The 14,348-nt window shown below is 37.1% G+C and overlaps 1 gene segment (V, D, J or C); it reads right to left on the bottom strand.

Annotated features, from left to right (window-relative positions):
• Positions 1-6,520: 6,520 nt before the first annotated feature.
• On the bottom strand, positions 6,521-12,684 carry LOC311140093 (Ig kappa-b4 chain C region-like). The segment is given in 2 exons: positions 12,672-12,684; positions 6,521-6,837 (listed from the first exon to the last, which is right to left on the bottom strand).
• Between the last annotated feature and the right edge of the window lie 1,664 nt (positions 12,685-14,348).

Genomic DNA, 14,348 nt, shown 5'->3' with positions numbered 1-14,348 from the left:
CGTTTAATTTAGTCTGGCTTGCCGTTCCAAATAAAATAGAATATTTTTTTTCCATATAATTTAAAAAACTGTTCGCTAGGCGTAGGCAAGACCATAAGCAAATAGGTAAACTGGGATAATACTAAAGAGTTAATCAGGGTGATTTTCCCACAAATTGACAGGTATTTACCTTTCCGTGGTAGCAAGATCTTATCTATTTTTGCTAACTTTCCATTAAATGTTTTTGGAGTGAGATCATTTATTTCATTTGGGATATATAAATTCCGAGTATATCCACATCACCATCAGACCATTTTATTTTTAGTGATCCAATACGTAATATAGTACATTTATCATAATTTGGTTGTAATCCAGAGAGGTTAGAAAATGTATCTAGATCCTCTATGAGGCTGTGGAGGGATTCTAGTTGTGGATTTAAAAGAAAACATGAATCATCAGCGTACAATGACACCTTTGTTTTTAAGCCCTGGATTTCTAATCCCTTGATATTATTGTTGGATCTGATTTTAATAGCTAACATCTCGATGGCAATAATAAACAGATATGCCGATAGTGGACAAACTTGTTTCACTCCTCATGACAGTTTAAAACTTTCTGAGAAATAGCCATTATTTACTATTTTACACCTAGGGTTACTGTACATGATTTTAACCCAATTTATAAGAGATTGTCTAAAATTGAAATGCTCCAGGCATTTATATATAAACCACAGTCGTACTTTATCAAATGCCTTTTCGAAGTCTGCTATGAAGAGTAGGTCTGGTTTCCCAGATTTTTCAAAGTGTTCTATTGTTTCCATTACTTGCCTTATATTATCTCCAATGCATCGCCCATGTAAAAAAATGGTCTGATTAGAATAAATAATGTCAGACAATACCTTTTTAATGCTATGCACTATACATTTTGCTAGAATCTTTGCATCACAACACTGAAGTGTAAGGGGCCGCCAATTTTTTTAATGGACTGGATCTTTATATTTACCACTTGTATCCTGTTTCAGTAATAATGAGATCAGACCTTCTTCTTGAGTGTCTGATAATCTACCATTTACATAGGAATGGTTAAAACATGCTAATAACAGTCCTCTGAGTATATCAAAAAAGGTTTGGTATACCTCGACTGGTATGCCATCCAACCCTGGAGTTTTCCCGGACTTAAAGTATTTAATTGCATCCAGAAGTTTCTCCTCTGTAATTTCACGTTCACATTAGTCTTTTTGTATGGCTGTTAATTTTACATTATCAATAAAAAAAAAATCTCTACAATTTACTTCAGTTAGTGGAGATGGAGGCAACTGAAATGAAAACATATGCTTAAAGTACTTTGTTTCCTCCTTCAAAATATAATTGCGTGAATCATAGGTGACTCCATCATTTGTAACCAGTTTCAATAAATTATTTTTGGTAGCATTCCTATGTTGAAGATTAAAAAAAGAATTTGGTGCATTTTCCCCATATTCCATCCAGTTTGCTTTATTTTTATAATATATTACACATGATCTTTCTTGAATAAGTTTCTCCATTTATTTTTGTTTTTCCTCTAATTTATTCTGAGCCTCTATGTTACAGTTTTTATTGCTATCTATCTGTTCTGTTAGACCTATTTCATTTCTTAGTGTGGACTCTTTTGACCTAAATTGCTTTTGTTTTTTGAGATGAGTACTGAATTGCATGGCCTCTAAAGGCACATTTAAAGGTGTCCCATACAATAAGGGGATTTTCTGTACCTATGTTATGTCGGAAAAAAATCAGTTATAAATTCCTCTGTCCTAGTTAAAAACAAGTTATCATCCAATAGGCTTTGATAAAATGTCCAATATCCTCGCCCATGTGGAAATTCAGTAAGAGTATTGTAAATGCCAATTATATGATGGTCCGACCGCATTCTGTCCCCTATCAACACTTTTTAAACTTTTGGTGCCAACGAGAATGACATAAGAAAGAAGTCAAGACGACTAGCTTGATTGAGTCTCCGCCATGTATATCTCACTAGATCAGGATATTTAAGCCTCCATATATCTACTAGTTCTAATGTATCCATGACATTCACGATTTTCTTAAGAGCATGAGGGTCATTGTTTGTAGTGTGATTTCCTTTACGGTCCATTGAGCTATTTAAAACTGTATTATAATCTCTCACCATAATAATAGAGTCTTGAATTGCTTGCAAGGTCGATAATTTATTATATATATTTTCAATGAAGTGTGGATCATCATTATTTGGTCCGTAAAAGTTAATGAGCCATATTTGTTTATGGTCCAATAACATATTTAAAATAATCCATCTACCTTGCGTATCTGTTTGGACAATTTGCACAATCGGATCGAAATTACTGTTAATTAATATCATCACCCCTTTTGAGTTTCTTAGCCCATGGGAGAAGTATATTTCGCCCCCCCATTCCTTTTTCCACGCAACTTCATCTAGAATTGTTGAATGATTTCCTGTAAACAATAGATATTATATTCCTTCTCTTTGAGCCATGTAAATATTGTTCTTCTTTTGTTATTATCTGCTAAGCCATTACAATTATAACTGACTATACTTATTTTACTACATACCATAATGAGATACAAGTTTCAAATCTATTTGTCATTATATATGTTTGTAAATTTACCAATAGAAAATACCATAGTGATTGAGTGTCCATATAGTAGCTATACCATGATATTTGCAATGTTACTAAATAACCCTCCAATTGTTCTCCACTAATTCCCCCGCTAAAACCCCTCCCCATCCCAAGTTGGGCAGTCATCCCAGTGATCAGCATACCACCCCTGTCCCCCCGGATCCCTATGCCCCCGAGGGGCCAGTACCCATCCCTCGAAAACATCACATAGTGCCACCCACAAAACAGAAGCAGGTCAACCGCCAAAAGCATTTACAATGCTCTCACCTCAATATATTTATATAGCTATTTCAAAAATATCTATTCAAATATCTTGCAGAATATTACTCATCTCCTGTTTTGAAACAGTTGCCAGATCGATGTTTACCCACTTTTCTGACAGCCATTCCAGAAGGCACTACACTGCCCAGTTGGTCTGTCTTGATATAGCTAGCTTCCTAATTTCTCTCCTTTTCTATGTCGTCTATAGCAGCGCTAATGTTACTGATTTCTGCATGTCTAACGTTAACACTAGGCTCAGGTTTCTGGTCCGCTTGCTCTTCTTCTTGTTTCATTTCTCTCATATCCTCCTCCTCCTTTTCTTGTTGGCACCATTCTTCAAACATTAGTGGATCAAACACTACATTTAAAATCATCCATGACGAGTAACAGGTGCTAAGACTAGTAGTTGTAAAAGTAGTATTGGTAGTGCGTTGATAGGTAACGACGTAAACAATGCCACTTTGTATGAACATGCCATGTGTATGTTTAAGTGATAATGCCTGAGAAGCCGGTGTTTGGAGGATATATTGCATCGAGGGCCGGCAAACTGTGCCAATGTATCCTCAAAAAAATGGCTTCAAGGGCATTATCACTTTTATACAAAAGGTCACCAACATATTCAAATAATGATTTACATATTTTCATTAAAAACGTTATGTTAATGAATTTATTCATACTATTTCAACCTTCCACAAGCCATAGTCCCGACACAAATCTAGTGCCGCGGCTTTTGTGGAGCGACGGGTAACGGTGCTTTGAGGGTGACTGTTGTCGATGTGTGCAGAGGGTCCCTGGTTCAAGCCCAGGTAGGGGTGAGGAGAGGGATGGAAGCAACACTGTTGCATTGATGCTGTTGACCCAGATCACTGGTTTCTGCGGAAAAGGAGGAGGTCAAAAAGGGGGTGAGTGTAACCGGTGTGAAATGGCTAGCTAGTTAGCGGTGCGCACTAGTAGCATTTCAATCGGTGACGTCACTCGCTCTGAGACCTTGAAGTAGTTGTTTCCCTTGCTCTGCAAGGGCCGTGGCTTTTGTGGAGCGACGGGTAACGGTGCTTCGAGGGTGACTGTTGTCGATGTGTGCAGAGGGTCCCTGGTTCAAGCCCAGGTAGGGGTGAGGAGAGGGACGGAAGCTACACTGTTACACTACCCAAGCTGGCTGGTCGTTTGTTCTATCGGTTCGGTTGCCAGAGACGTGACCAAGTCGTTAAGTCTTTTTGTTCTGTATCTATGGACGCGACCCAGTTGTTCGTTCTACACTGAACAAAAATATAAACGCAACATGTAAAGTGTTGGTCCCATGTTTCATGAGCTGAAATAAAAGATCCCAGAAAATGTCTCTAAAATGTTGTGCACAAATTTGTTTACATCCTTGTTAGTGAGCATTTCTCTTTTGCCAAGATAATCCATCCACCTGACAGGTGTGGCATATCAAGAAACTAATTAAACAACATGATCATTGCACCTTGTACTGGGGACAAGAAAAGGCCACTCTAAAATGTGTCAAGATCTGTTTATGTTTAAAAAACAAGCTCATTCATATGTTTTGTAAACGTTTAATCATTGTCAATCCAAATTCCAAAAGGTATTTGTAGGCAGGGACTCGTTTGATTATAGAACCATCCAATGAGTGAAGATATAATCAATCTGAGACAATCTTACGAGAACTTAAAAACAACATGTTTTTAGTTTTGACTGCATTAAGTATGAGTTTTAAATTAGTAAGGGCTTCCTGCACAGCTGCAAAATCGGTCCGTAGCCTTGTCACAGCCAGGTCAGCAGTCAGGGCAATTGCATACATAATAGTATCATCCGCATATATAATTGTACAAATTGACCAATAATATGTATATAAATGGTGAAAAGAGCAGGTCCTAGTTTCGACCCCAACGGAACACCAGCAGCTGTCAAAGCCCAGGACAATTGAAGAAAACTTTTTCAATAAAATAGCATGTTCAACAGTATCAAACGCTTTAGACAGACCCACAAACAAGGCAGCACAATTCATTTTTGTGTCTAAAGCATTGACAATATCATTAACAACTAATGTGGATGCTGTGATAGTGCCTGACCTAAACCCAGAATGATTTATATTCAAAATACCATGCTCAGATAAAAAAAGAGCAAATTTGCTTATTTACCAAAGATTTGAGAATCTTAGATAAACATGGAAACCTGGAAATGGGACGATATTTATCAGGATCACTACTATACTATTATGGAATGGCAGCACAAAAGCTGTTTTCCATACTTTTTGATTATTTCCTGATAACAATGTTAGATTTAAGATATGGGTTACTGAACCAGCAATCAGGGGGGCAGCACACTTGAGCAGACCCGGTTCCAATTGGTCAGCCCCTGTGGATTTCTTGGTATCTATAGTAAGTAAGGCACAAAGGACTTATTTTTCTGTGAATTGCCGAAATACAAAAACTTCATTACCATTTTCAGATTAGATCAATCAGGGTAGATGTTGATTGATCTTTAGGATAAGGACATGTAGGGTCAGTTATCAGCTGAGACAGGTTTAGCTCAGAGCAAATATTTGACACAGGCATCCTCCAATCAATATTAAAATTACCCAATATTAATAGTTCAAATTTACCATACCTAGATAGCAATTCAGATAAATTGTTGATGGCATATATGTAATGTGTCCCTTCCTGCATCCACCATAGAGGTTAAAACCGGTCCACTCCCTCACACTGGCCCAGTCCTGGGTATGTCAGGCAGTGAAACTGTTCAGCTACTATACTGGTATCTGTGGGAGTGAAACTGAGATTTCCGTAGACAGGGCTGGGTGGTTCTGCTTGTCCCAGAATAGAGCAGCACTGTCACCAGATGTTCACTCTGTTCCCAGGGAGTTGGAGGTAGAGAAGACTATATGACTATCTTGAAGCTGTGATATTTCTAATAGTATGTGGACAACTAAGTCTATAAATCAAGCAGGTCAAAAACCTTTCCAAGAAAGACCTCTAATGTTAATCTGTTAACATTGTAGTATCTAGACCTCTCCTGTTAATCTGTTAACATTGTAGTATCTAGACCTCTCCTGTTAATCTGTTAACATGGTAGTATCTAGACTTCTCCTGTTAATCTGTTAACATTGTAGTATGTAGACCTCTCATGTTAATCTGTTAACATTGTAGTATCTAGACCTCTCCTGTTAATCTGTTAACATTGTAGTATCTTGTGTTATTATGACCTACAGTTTGATAATGATGTGTTTTCAAGTGAATTACTAAGCTATGACATTTAGGTCTGATCATTTTCAAAGAAACTGTGAATCAGGCTTTACAAATATATTTCCATATCATTCAACATTTGACTAAAGTGTAAATATTGAAAGAGACAATTAAAATATTTGTTCCAATGGAAAATGTTTATTTTCATCTATTAATCAAAGCATCAAAGCAAGCATTCCTACAGTATCTAATAGTAATAAAGCAGAACACATCACATCTAACACTGATACAACCTCAGTCTACAGAGAGGATTGACACGTGAACTCAAGCAAAGCCCCCTGTTAGTCTACATGTCAGTGATCAATAAGACAGAACATCTGATCTCATAACAGAGTGAAAGCAGAGGAACCAGCAGCCTCTCTCCACAGGGGTGTGTGACTGAGGGGTCCTACCCAGAACAGCCAGCCCTCCTCAGGGTCTTGGTGACTGGAGTCTGGGATTTCTGCTGGGCTTCACAGGTCACCTCTCCTGCCTTGGTCCACTCCTGGGCAGTGAGAGTCAGGGTGCTGCTCCAGCTGTACAGGCCGTCCTTCTCCAGGACCCCGGGACTGGCCTCCTGCTTCTTGCTGGTCCCATCCACTTTCCAGCTCATGGTCCAGTCTGAGGGGAAGCCCTTGTTGGCCAGACACGTCAGTGTGACTGTTGTTGTACTGGATAGCTCCTCACTAGAGGGGGCCAGGACGGTGAGGGTGGGGGCACTGTTACCTGGAGCAAACAGAACTCATCAACTAAGTAACTACATCAAGTACAGCTACAGTAAGACATTATCTTCATCAAAGGACACACAAAAATAAAGTGACCTCTAAATATGAATGTAGAAGTTAGATAGTTTAAAAGATGTGGAGAAAACACTAAAGTAATATGATACAAAGCAGATTTATGAACCTAACAAGTATAAAGTGGTTAAATATTTGGTTGTAATTTTGGGTAGAGCAGACATTTCCATATGTTTTTGTTAGCTGCATGTGCGACATAACTCCACCAGTCCTACCGATGATATCATTTACGAAGATTATACCTTTTTTAAACATTCTGTCAAAAAATAAAGTTTTTTTTGTCAATTAGTATATTTGAATTTAACCACAATATTTGTTGCATTATTTGTTCTGTCGTTTCTGGAGGATTAAATTGAAATTGCAACCAACTTTCTATGGCTTGTTTTAGAAATAGTGATATTTGGGAGATGATTTCCTTTTCAAATAACTGCAAATGAGTTGTTGTAATCTGAATAAAGGGAAAAGGGCCTTTCTTGAACATTGGGTGAGACAATCTTACTAATTTGCTTGAGAACCAGTTTGGATTTAAGTATAACTTTTGTATGACTGAAGCTTTTAGTGATAGGTCTAATGCTTTAATATTTAATAATTTCTGTCCTCCGAATTCATATTCATTATATAAATATGCCCTTTTAATTTTGTCTGGCTTGCCGTTCCAAATAAAATTGAATATTTTTTTCTCATATAATTTAAAAAACTGTTCGCTAGGCGTAGGCAAGACCATAAGCAAATAGGTAAACTGGGATAATACTAAAGAGTTAATCAGGGTGATTTTTCCACAAATTGACAGGTATTTTCCTTTCAATGGTAGGAAGATCTTATCTATTTTTGCTAACTTTCTATTAAAATTGATTGAAGTGAGATCATTTATTTCCTTTGGGATATTTATTCCGAGTATATTCACATCACCATCAGACCATTTTATTGGTAAACTACATGGTAATGTAAACTTTTTATTTTTTAGTGATCCAATATGTAATATAGTACATTTGTCATAATTTGGTTGTAATCCAGAGAGGTTATAAAATGTTTTTAGATCCTCTTATGAGTCTGTGGAGGGATTCTAGTTGTGGAATTTAAAGAAAACATGAATCATCAGCGTACAATGACACCTTTGTTTTTAAGCCCTGTATTTCTAATCCTCTGATATTATTATTGGATCTGATTTTAATAGCTAACATCTCGATGGCCACAATAAATAGATATGCCGATAGTGGACAACCTTGTTTCACTCCTCTTGACAGTTTAAAACTTTCTGAGAAATAGCCATTATTTACTATTTTACACCTAGGGTTACTATACATGATTTTGACCCATTTTATAAGAGATTCTCCAAAATTGAAATGGTCCAGGCATTTATATATAAACCCCAGTCGAACTTTATCAAATGCCTTTTCGAAGTCTGCTATGAATAGTAGGCCTGGTTTCCCATATTTTCCATAGTGTTCTATTGTTTCCAATACATGCCTTATATTATCTCCAATGTATCTTCCATGTAAAAAACCTGTCTGATTAGAATTAATAATATCCGACAATACCTTTTTTAATTATATGCGCTATACATTTTGCTAGGATTTTTGCATCAAAACACTGAAGTGTAAGGGGCCTCCAATTTTGTAAATGGACTGGATCTTTATATTTTCCACTTGTATCCTGTTTCAGTAATAATGAGCTTAGACCTTCTTCTTGAGTGTCAGATAATCTACCATTTACATAGGAGTGGTTAAAACATGCTAATAACGGTCCTCTTAGTATATCAAAAAAGGTTTGGTATACCTCGACTGATATGCCATCCAACCCTGGAGTTTTCCCGGACTTAAAGTCTTTAATTGCATCCTCTGTAGTTTCACCTTCACATGAGTCTTTCTGTGTGGCTGTTAATTTGACATTATCAATAGAAAAAAAATCTCTACAATTAGTTTCAGATAGAGGAGATGGAGGCGACTGAAAAGAAAACATATGCTTAAAGTACTTTGTTTCTTCCTTCAAAATATCATTTGGTGAATTATGGGTGACTCCATCAATTGTAACCAGTTTCATTAAGTTATTTTTGGTAGCATTCCTATGTTGAAGATTAAAAAAGAATTTTGTGCATTTTTCCACATATTCCATCCAGTTTGCTTTATTTTTATAATATATTACACTTGATCTTTCTTGAATAAGTTTCTCAATTTCTTTTTGTTTTTCCTCTAATTTATTCTGAGCCTCTGTTACAATTTTTATTGCCATCAATCTGTTCTGTTAGACTTTCTATTTCCTTTCTTAGTATAAACTCTTTTGACCTAAATTGCTTTTGTTTTCGAGATGAGTACTGAATTGCATGGCCTCTAAAGGCACATTTAAAGGTGTCCCATACAATAAGGGGATTCGCTGTACCTATGTTATGTTGGAAAAAGTCAGTTATAAATTCCTTTGTTCTAATTATATATAAATTATCATCCAATAGGCTTTGATTAAATTTCCAATATCCTCGCCCACGTGGAAATTCAGTAAGAGTAATGTAAGAGTAATGTATATGCCTATTATATGATGGTCCGACCGCATTCTGTCCCCTATCAACACTTTTTTTAACTTTTGGTGCCAACGAGAATGAGATAAGAAAGAAGTCAAGACGACTAGCTTGATTCAGTCTCCGCCATGTATATCTCACTAGATCAGTATATTTAAGACTCCATATATCTACTAGTTCTAATGTATCCAGACATTCACAATTTCCTTAAGAGCATGGGTGATTGTTTGTTGTGTGATTTCCTTTACGGTCCATTGAGCTATTTAAAACAGTATTATAATCCCCCACCATAATAATATTGTCTTGAATTGCATGCAGGCTTGATAATTTATTATATATATTGTCAAAGAATTGTGGATCATCATTATTTGGTCCGTAAAGGTTAATGAGCCATATCTGTTTATGGTCCAATAACATATTTAAAATAATCCATCTACCTTGCGTATCTATTTTGACAATTTCCACATTCGGATCGAAATTACTTTTAATTAATATCATCACCCCTTTTGAATTTATTTGCCCATGGGAGAAGTATATTTCCCCCCCCCCCATTCTTTATTCCACGCTACTTCATCTCGAATTGTTGAATGAGTTTCCTGTATACAATAGATATTATATTCCTTCTCTTTGAGCCATGTAAATATTGTTCTTCTTTTGTTATTATCAGCTAAGCCATTACAATTATAACTGGCTATACTTATTTTACCATACACCATAATGAGATACAAGTTTCAAGTCTATTTATCATTATATATGTTTGTAAATTTACCAATAAAAAATACCGTAATGATTGAGTGTCCATTGAGTGTATTTTGATTTGTTTAACACTTTTTTGTTTACTACATGATTCCATATGTGTTATTTCATAGTTTTTGATGTCTTCACTATTCTTCTACAATGTAGAAAATAGTACACATAAAGAAAAATCCTGGAATGTGTAGATGTGTCCAAACTTTTGACGGGTACATCTGACCCAGCCCAGGGTGTTTCAACCGCTAGACTGGTAGCTGTGGGAGTGAATCTAAGATTTACATAATCAGGTCTGGGTGGTTCTGATTGTCCAAGAATAGAGCAGCACTGTCAAAACAATCTATGTTTGAACTCAGAGGCAAGAAGAAATGTACAACTTTATCTCAAAATAGGTAATTTAACACACATAACTACTGATATTATTCACTATTATACTTTAACATTCAGCTCTAAAATACTAATGTTTCCATCTCTAGCACCATGTGGGGACTCTCTAGCCCCCTACAATGGCTTCTAGAAACTACTGTGACTTCTCTGGAAGGCGGCTGAATCACTGTTGTCGTCATGGATGACCCTGTAGAACTATAAAACACTGAGCTAAATGTATCAGTGATACTGACAATATGTCAACTCATCCCCTCTCATGTCAAAGCATTCCGGAAGTGATAACACCCATAGGTTCAGACTACATAAATATTCCTTCGCTGTTGCTATGGCAAACAAACTTTTTCGTAACATATCACACAATAAGTTGAATGGACTCCATCTATTTGCAAAAGTAATGTCTCATATCATTTCAGAATAAATAACCCAGCTTCTGTAAGGTCCCTCAGTCAGGTAGTGAATTTTAAGCAAGGAGTCAACAATATTTATTGAGATGATGTAACATGATTATAACCCCCTAAAACGTCCTGTAGTTCTGTCAAGGCAAAACGTCTCTCCTGCCACACCTGGCTAGAACTCTTCAGCACCATCCCAGCCTTTAACTGAGCCCAGCTGAGGCTTGTTAACCAGTCAAGGCCATGATTGGCTGAACAATCAGCCTCAAACTTTTTTAAATTGCTGCTGCTCACAAATATCTGTTCAACTACAGTTTCCCTGGGGGATCAAGAAAGTCTGTTTGCGTAGAGAGGACACTTTGCATAGGCAGCACATGCTTCAGTGTTCTGGGAGTGTTTATATCCCTGTGAGTTTAACACTTCATGACTGAGAGCTGTCCTTCATGACAACAGAACCCACAACAACCATGACTTTTATCACCATCTTCATCTGGACACTTGTTTTCTACATCAAGATGAACATTTTCTGAACTGATTATTGAAAAATAATTAAATCTACACAAAGGCATAACGTACAGTATATTCATGTTAATATTTCTATTCAGAACTATTCTTTACGATATGTTTTATTTATTGCATACAAATGTTTATATTCTATTTTTCTGAATCCAGAGGACAGTACACAGTGACTCAGACTCCTGCAGTGAAAGCTGTTCTCCCAGGACAGATAGTCTCCCTGAACTGTAAAACCAGCAGTAATGTTAACAACAATGACTTTTTAGCCTGGTACCAACAGAAAGCTGGAGGAGCTCCCAAAGTCCTTGTTTATCGAGGAAGTACGCTTAGCTCTGGGACTCCATCTAGATTCAGTGGCAGTGGATCTGAGAGTGACTTCACACTGACCATCAGTGGAGTCCAGGCTGAAGTTGCAGGAGATTACTACTGTCAGAGTTTACACTGCAGTCCATGTGTGTTCACACAGTGATACAGAGCCGTACAAAACCCTCCCTCAGTCAGACTGCACAGTGACTGTATTGCTACAGCTGGGACCTACTGCAGGTGCTGAGGGGGAAGAGACAGTGTAAAGCATGAATAAAGCATGAATAAAGCATCATCATGTTCCCCATCATCATCATCATCATCATTGTTATCATGGTTGTAACTATTTATATTTGTTATGACCTGAAAGTTCACCATCTTCATCTGGACACTTGCTTTCTACGTACAAGGTATACAAATTATGAATATCTAAATAATGATAATTAAGTAAGTAATGCATGCATATATCAATAATAACGTCTCACAACATTTCAGAATTAAACCTGATCCCTCTGTAAGGTTTGAATTTCAAGCGACAAATCTACTATATTTATTGAGATGGTATAACATGATTAGAACCCCTAATCCCTAAAACAGTGTTTCCCAAACCTCTCCTTAAGTATCCGAAGAAGTCCACATATTTGATTTTATTCCAGAATTAGTACAGCTGATTTACTTAATGAGGGGCTTGCTGATTAGATGACCATTAGAATCAGCTCTGCTAGTTCTGGAACACATCAAATACTGTAAGTGGACTGTCTGGGGGGACTTGAAGAGAGGTTTGGGAAACACTGCCCTGAAATGACCTGTAGTTCAGTCAACACAAAACCTCTCTCCTGCCACACCCTGCTAGATCCTTCCAGCACCTACCCAGCCTTTACTTGAGCCCAGCCGAGGCTTGTTTACCAATCAAGGCCATGATTGACTGGGCAATCAGCCCCTCCACTTAAAAATGCTCCTGCTCACACAGATCTCTTCAATTACACTGTCTCTGTGGGACGAAGAAAGTCTAGAGCGTATGTATTAGTTGTACACTGTAGAAAAACTTTTTGCATCGCAAAAAGATTTGAAACGAAGGCGTGAGTTTCTATTGGACAAATTCAGCTAGGTCCCTCTCCATTTTGTTCCGTTAGCTACTGTTTGCTTCCGTTTGGTTCCGTTAGGTTCGTATTGAATACACCTCTGTATTCATTACGGAAACCGTTTACCGTTTAAGAACCAAACTGATACTTTATTGCTTGGTTTAATGGACTTTAGAGGTCATAATGGATGTAACTGAAGTACATTTTTAATGTGGTGTAACTGTGAATAATATTATAATTTTTTCTTCTACTTTTTCTTTGCTGTTTTTGTCTCTTATTGATGTTTGGTGTTATGTTACTATTTTTGTATTATTTTATTATTGTCCATTTAACTATTCTTGATATCCCAATTTGTGCCTTGCTTGGACATTGATATTGTAGTTTGTATTTCTGTTGGAAAAAAACAAACAAAAGGAAACAAACAGAGCAAAACGAGAGTTCCAGTTGGAAAAATGTAGATAGGTCCATCCCTGTTTCGTTCTGTTTGCTCCCATTTAAGAAACGTTTTGCAACAGAATCTGCAGAAATTAATACACCCCTGTTTGCATAGATTGGACACTTTGCATTGGCAGCACATGCTTCAGTGCTCTGGGAGTGTTTATAGCCCTGTGAGTTGAACACTTCATGACTGAGAGCTGTCCTTCATGACAACAGAACCCACAATAACCATGACTTTTATCACCATCTTCATCTGGACACTTGTCTTCTACATACAAGGTATAAGAATGATTAATATCTAAGTAATGATTATTGAGTAAGTAATCATGCTTATCTCAGGATAATGTATTAATTACATAATTTCAGATATTAAAAAGTGTTCTGTTTGTTTCTCTCACCATTCAATATTCAGAATCCAGAGGACAGTACACTCTGACTCAGACACCTGCAGTGAAAGCTGTTGGCACTGGAGAGATGGTCAAGATTGGCTGTAAACTCAGCAGTGGTATATACAGGAGTAACCTGCACTGGTACCTACAGAGACCTGGAGAAGCGCCTAAACTCCTCATTTATTACATTAACAGCAAGTTCACTGGGACTCCATCTAGATTCAGTGGTAGTGGATCTGGGACTGACTTCACTCTGACCATCAGTAGAGTCCAGGCTGAAGATGCAGGAGATTACTACTGTCAGAGTTTCCACTTTCCCAATAGTAAATATGTGTTCACACAGTGATACAGAGCCGTACAAAAACCTCCCTCAGTCAGACTGCACAGTGACTGTACTGCTACAGCTGGGACCTAATGCAGGTGCTGAGGGGGAAGAGACAGTGACATGGAACACTGATTAGTAAGGAGGTCAATTTTGAATATGTTTAGAAAGCATCATCATGTTCCCCATCATCATCATCATCATCATCATCGTTATCATGGTTGTAACTCATTATATTTGTCATGACCTGAAATGTCACTTAAAAAAGTTAGATAGTTTGAAACAAAATATTTATGTATTTATTTGTATCTTTATTTTTCCAGGCTAGTCTCATTGAGATTAAACATCTATT

The sequence above is a fragment of the Coregonus lavaretus genome, assembly GCF_964263955.1.
Source record: "Coregonus lavaretus genome assembly, chromosome: 13".
Classification (NCBI taxonomy): domain Eukaryota; kingdom Metazoa; phylum Chordata; class Actinopteri; order Salmoniformes; family Salmonidae; genus Coregonus; species Coregonus lavaretus.
The sequence above is the reverse complement of the archived record's forward strand: the minus strand, read 5'-3'. Positions and strand labels throughout refer to the sequence as shown.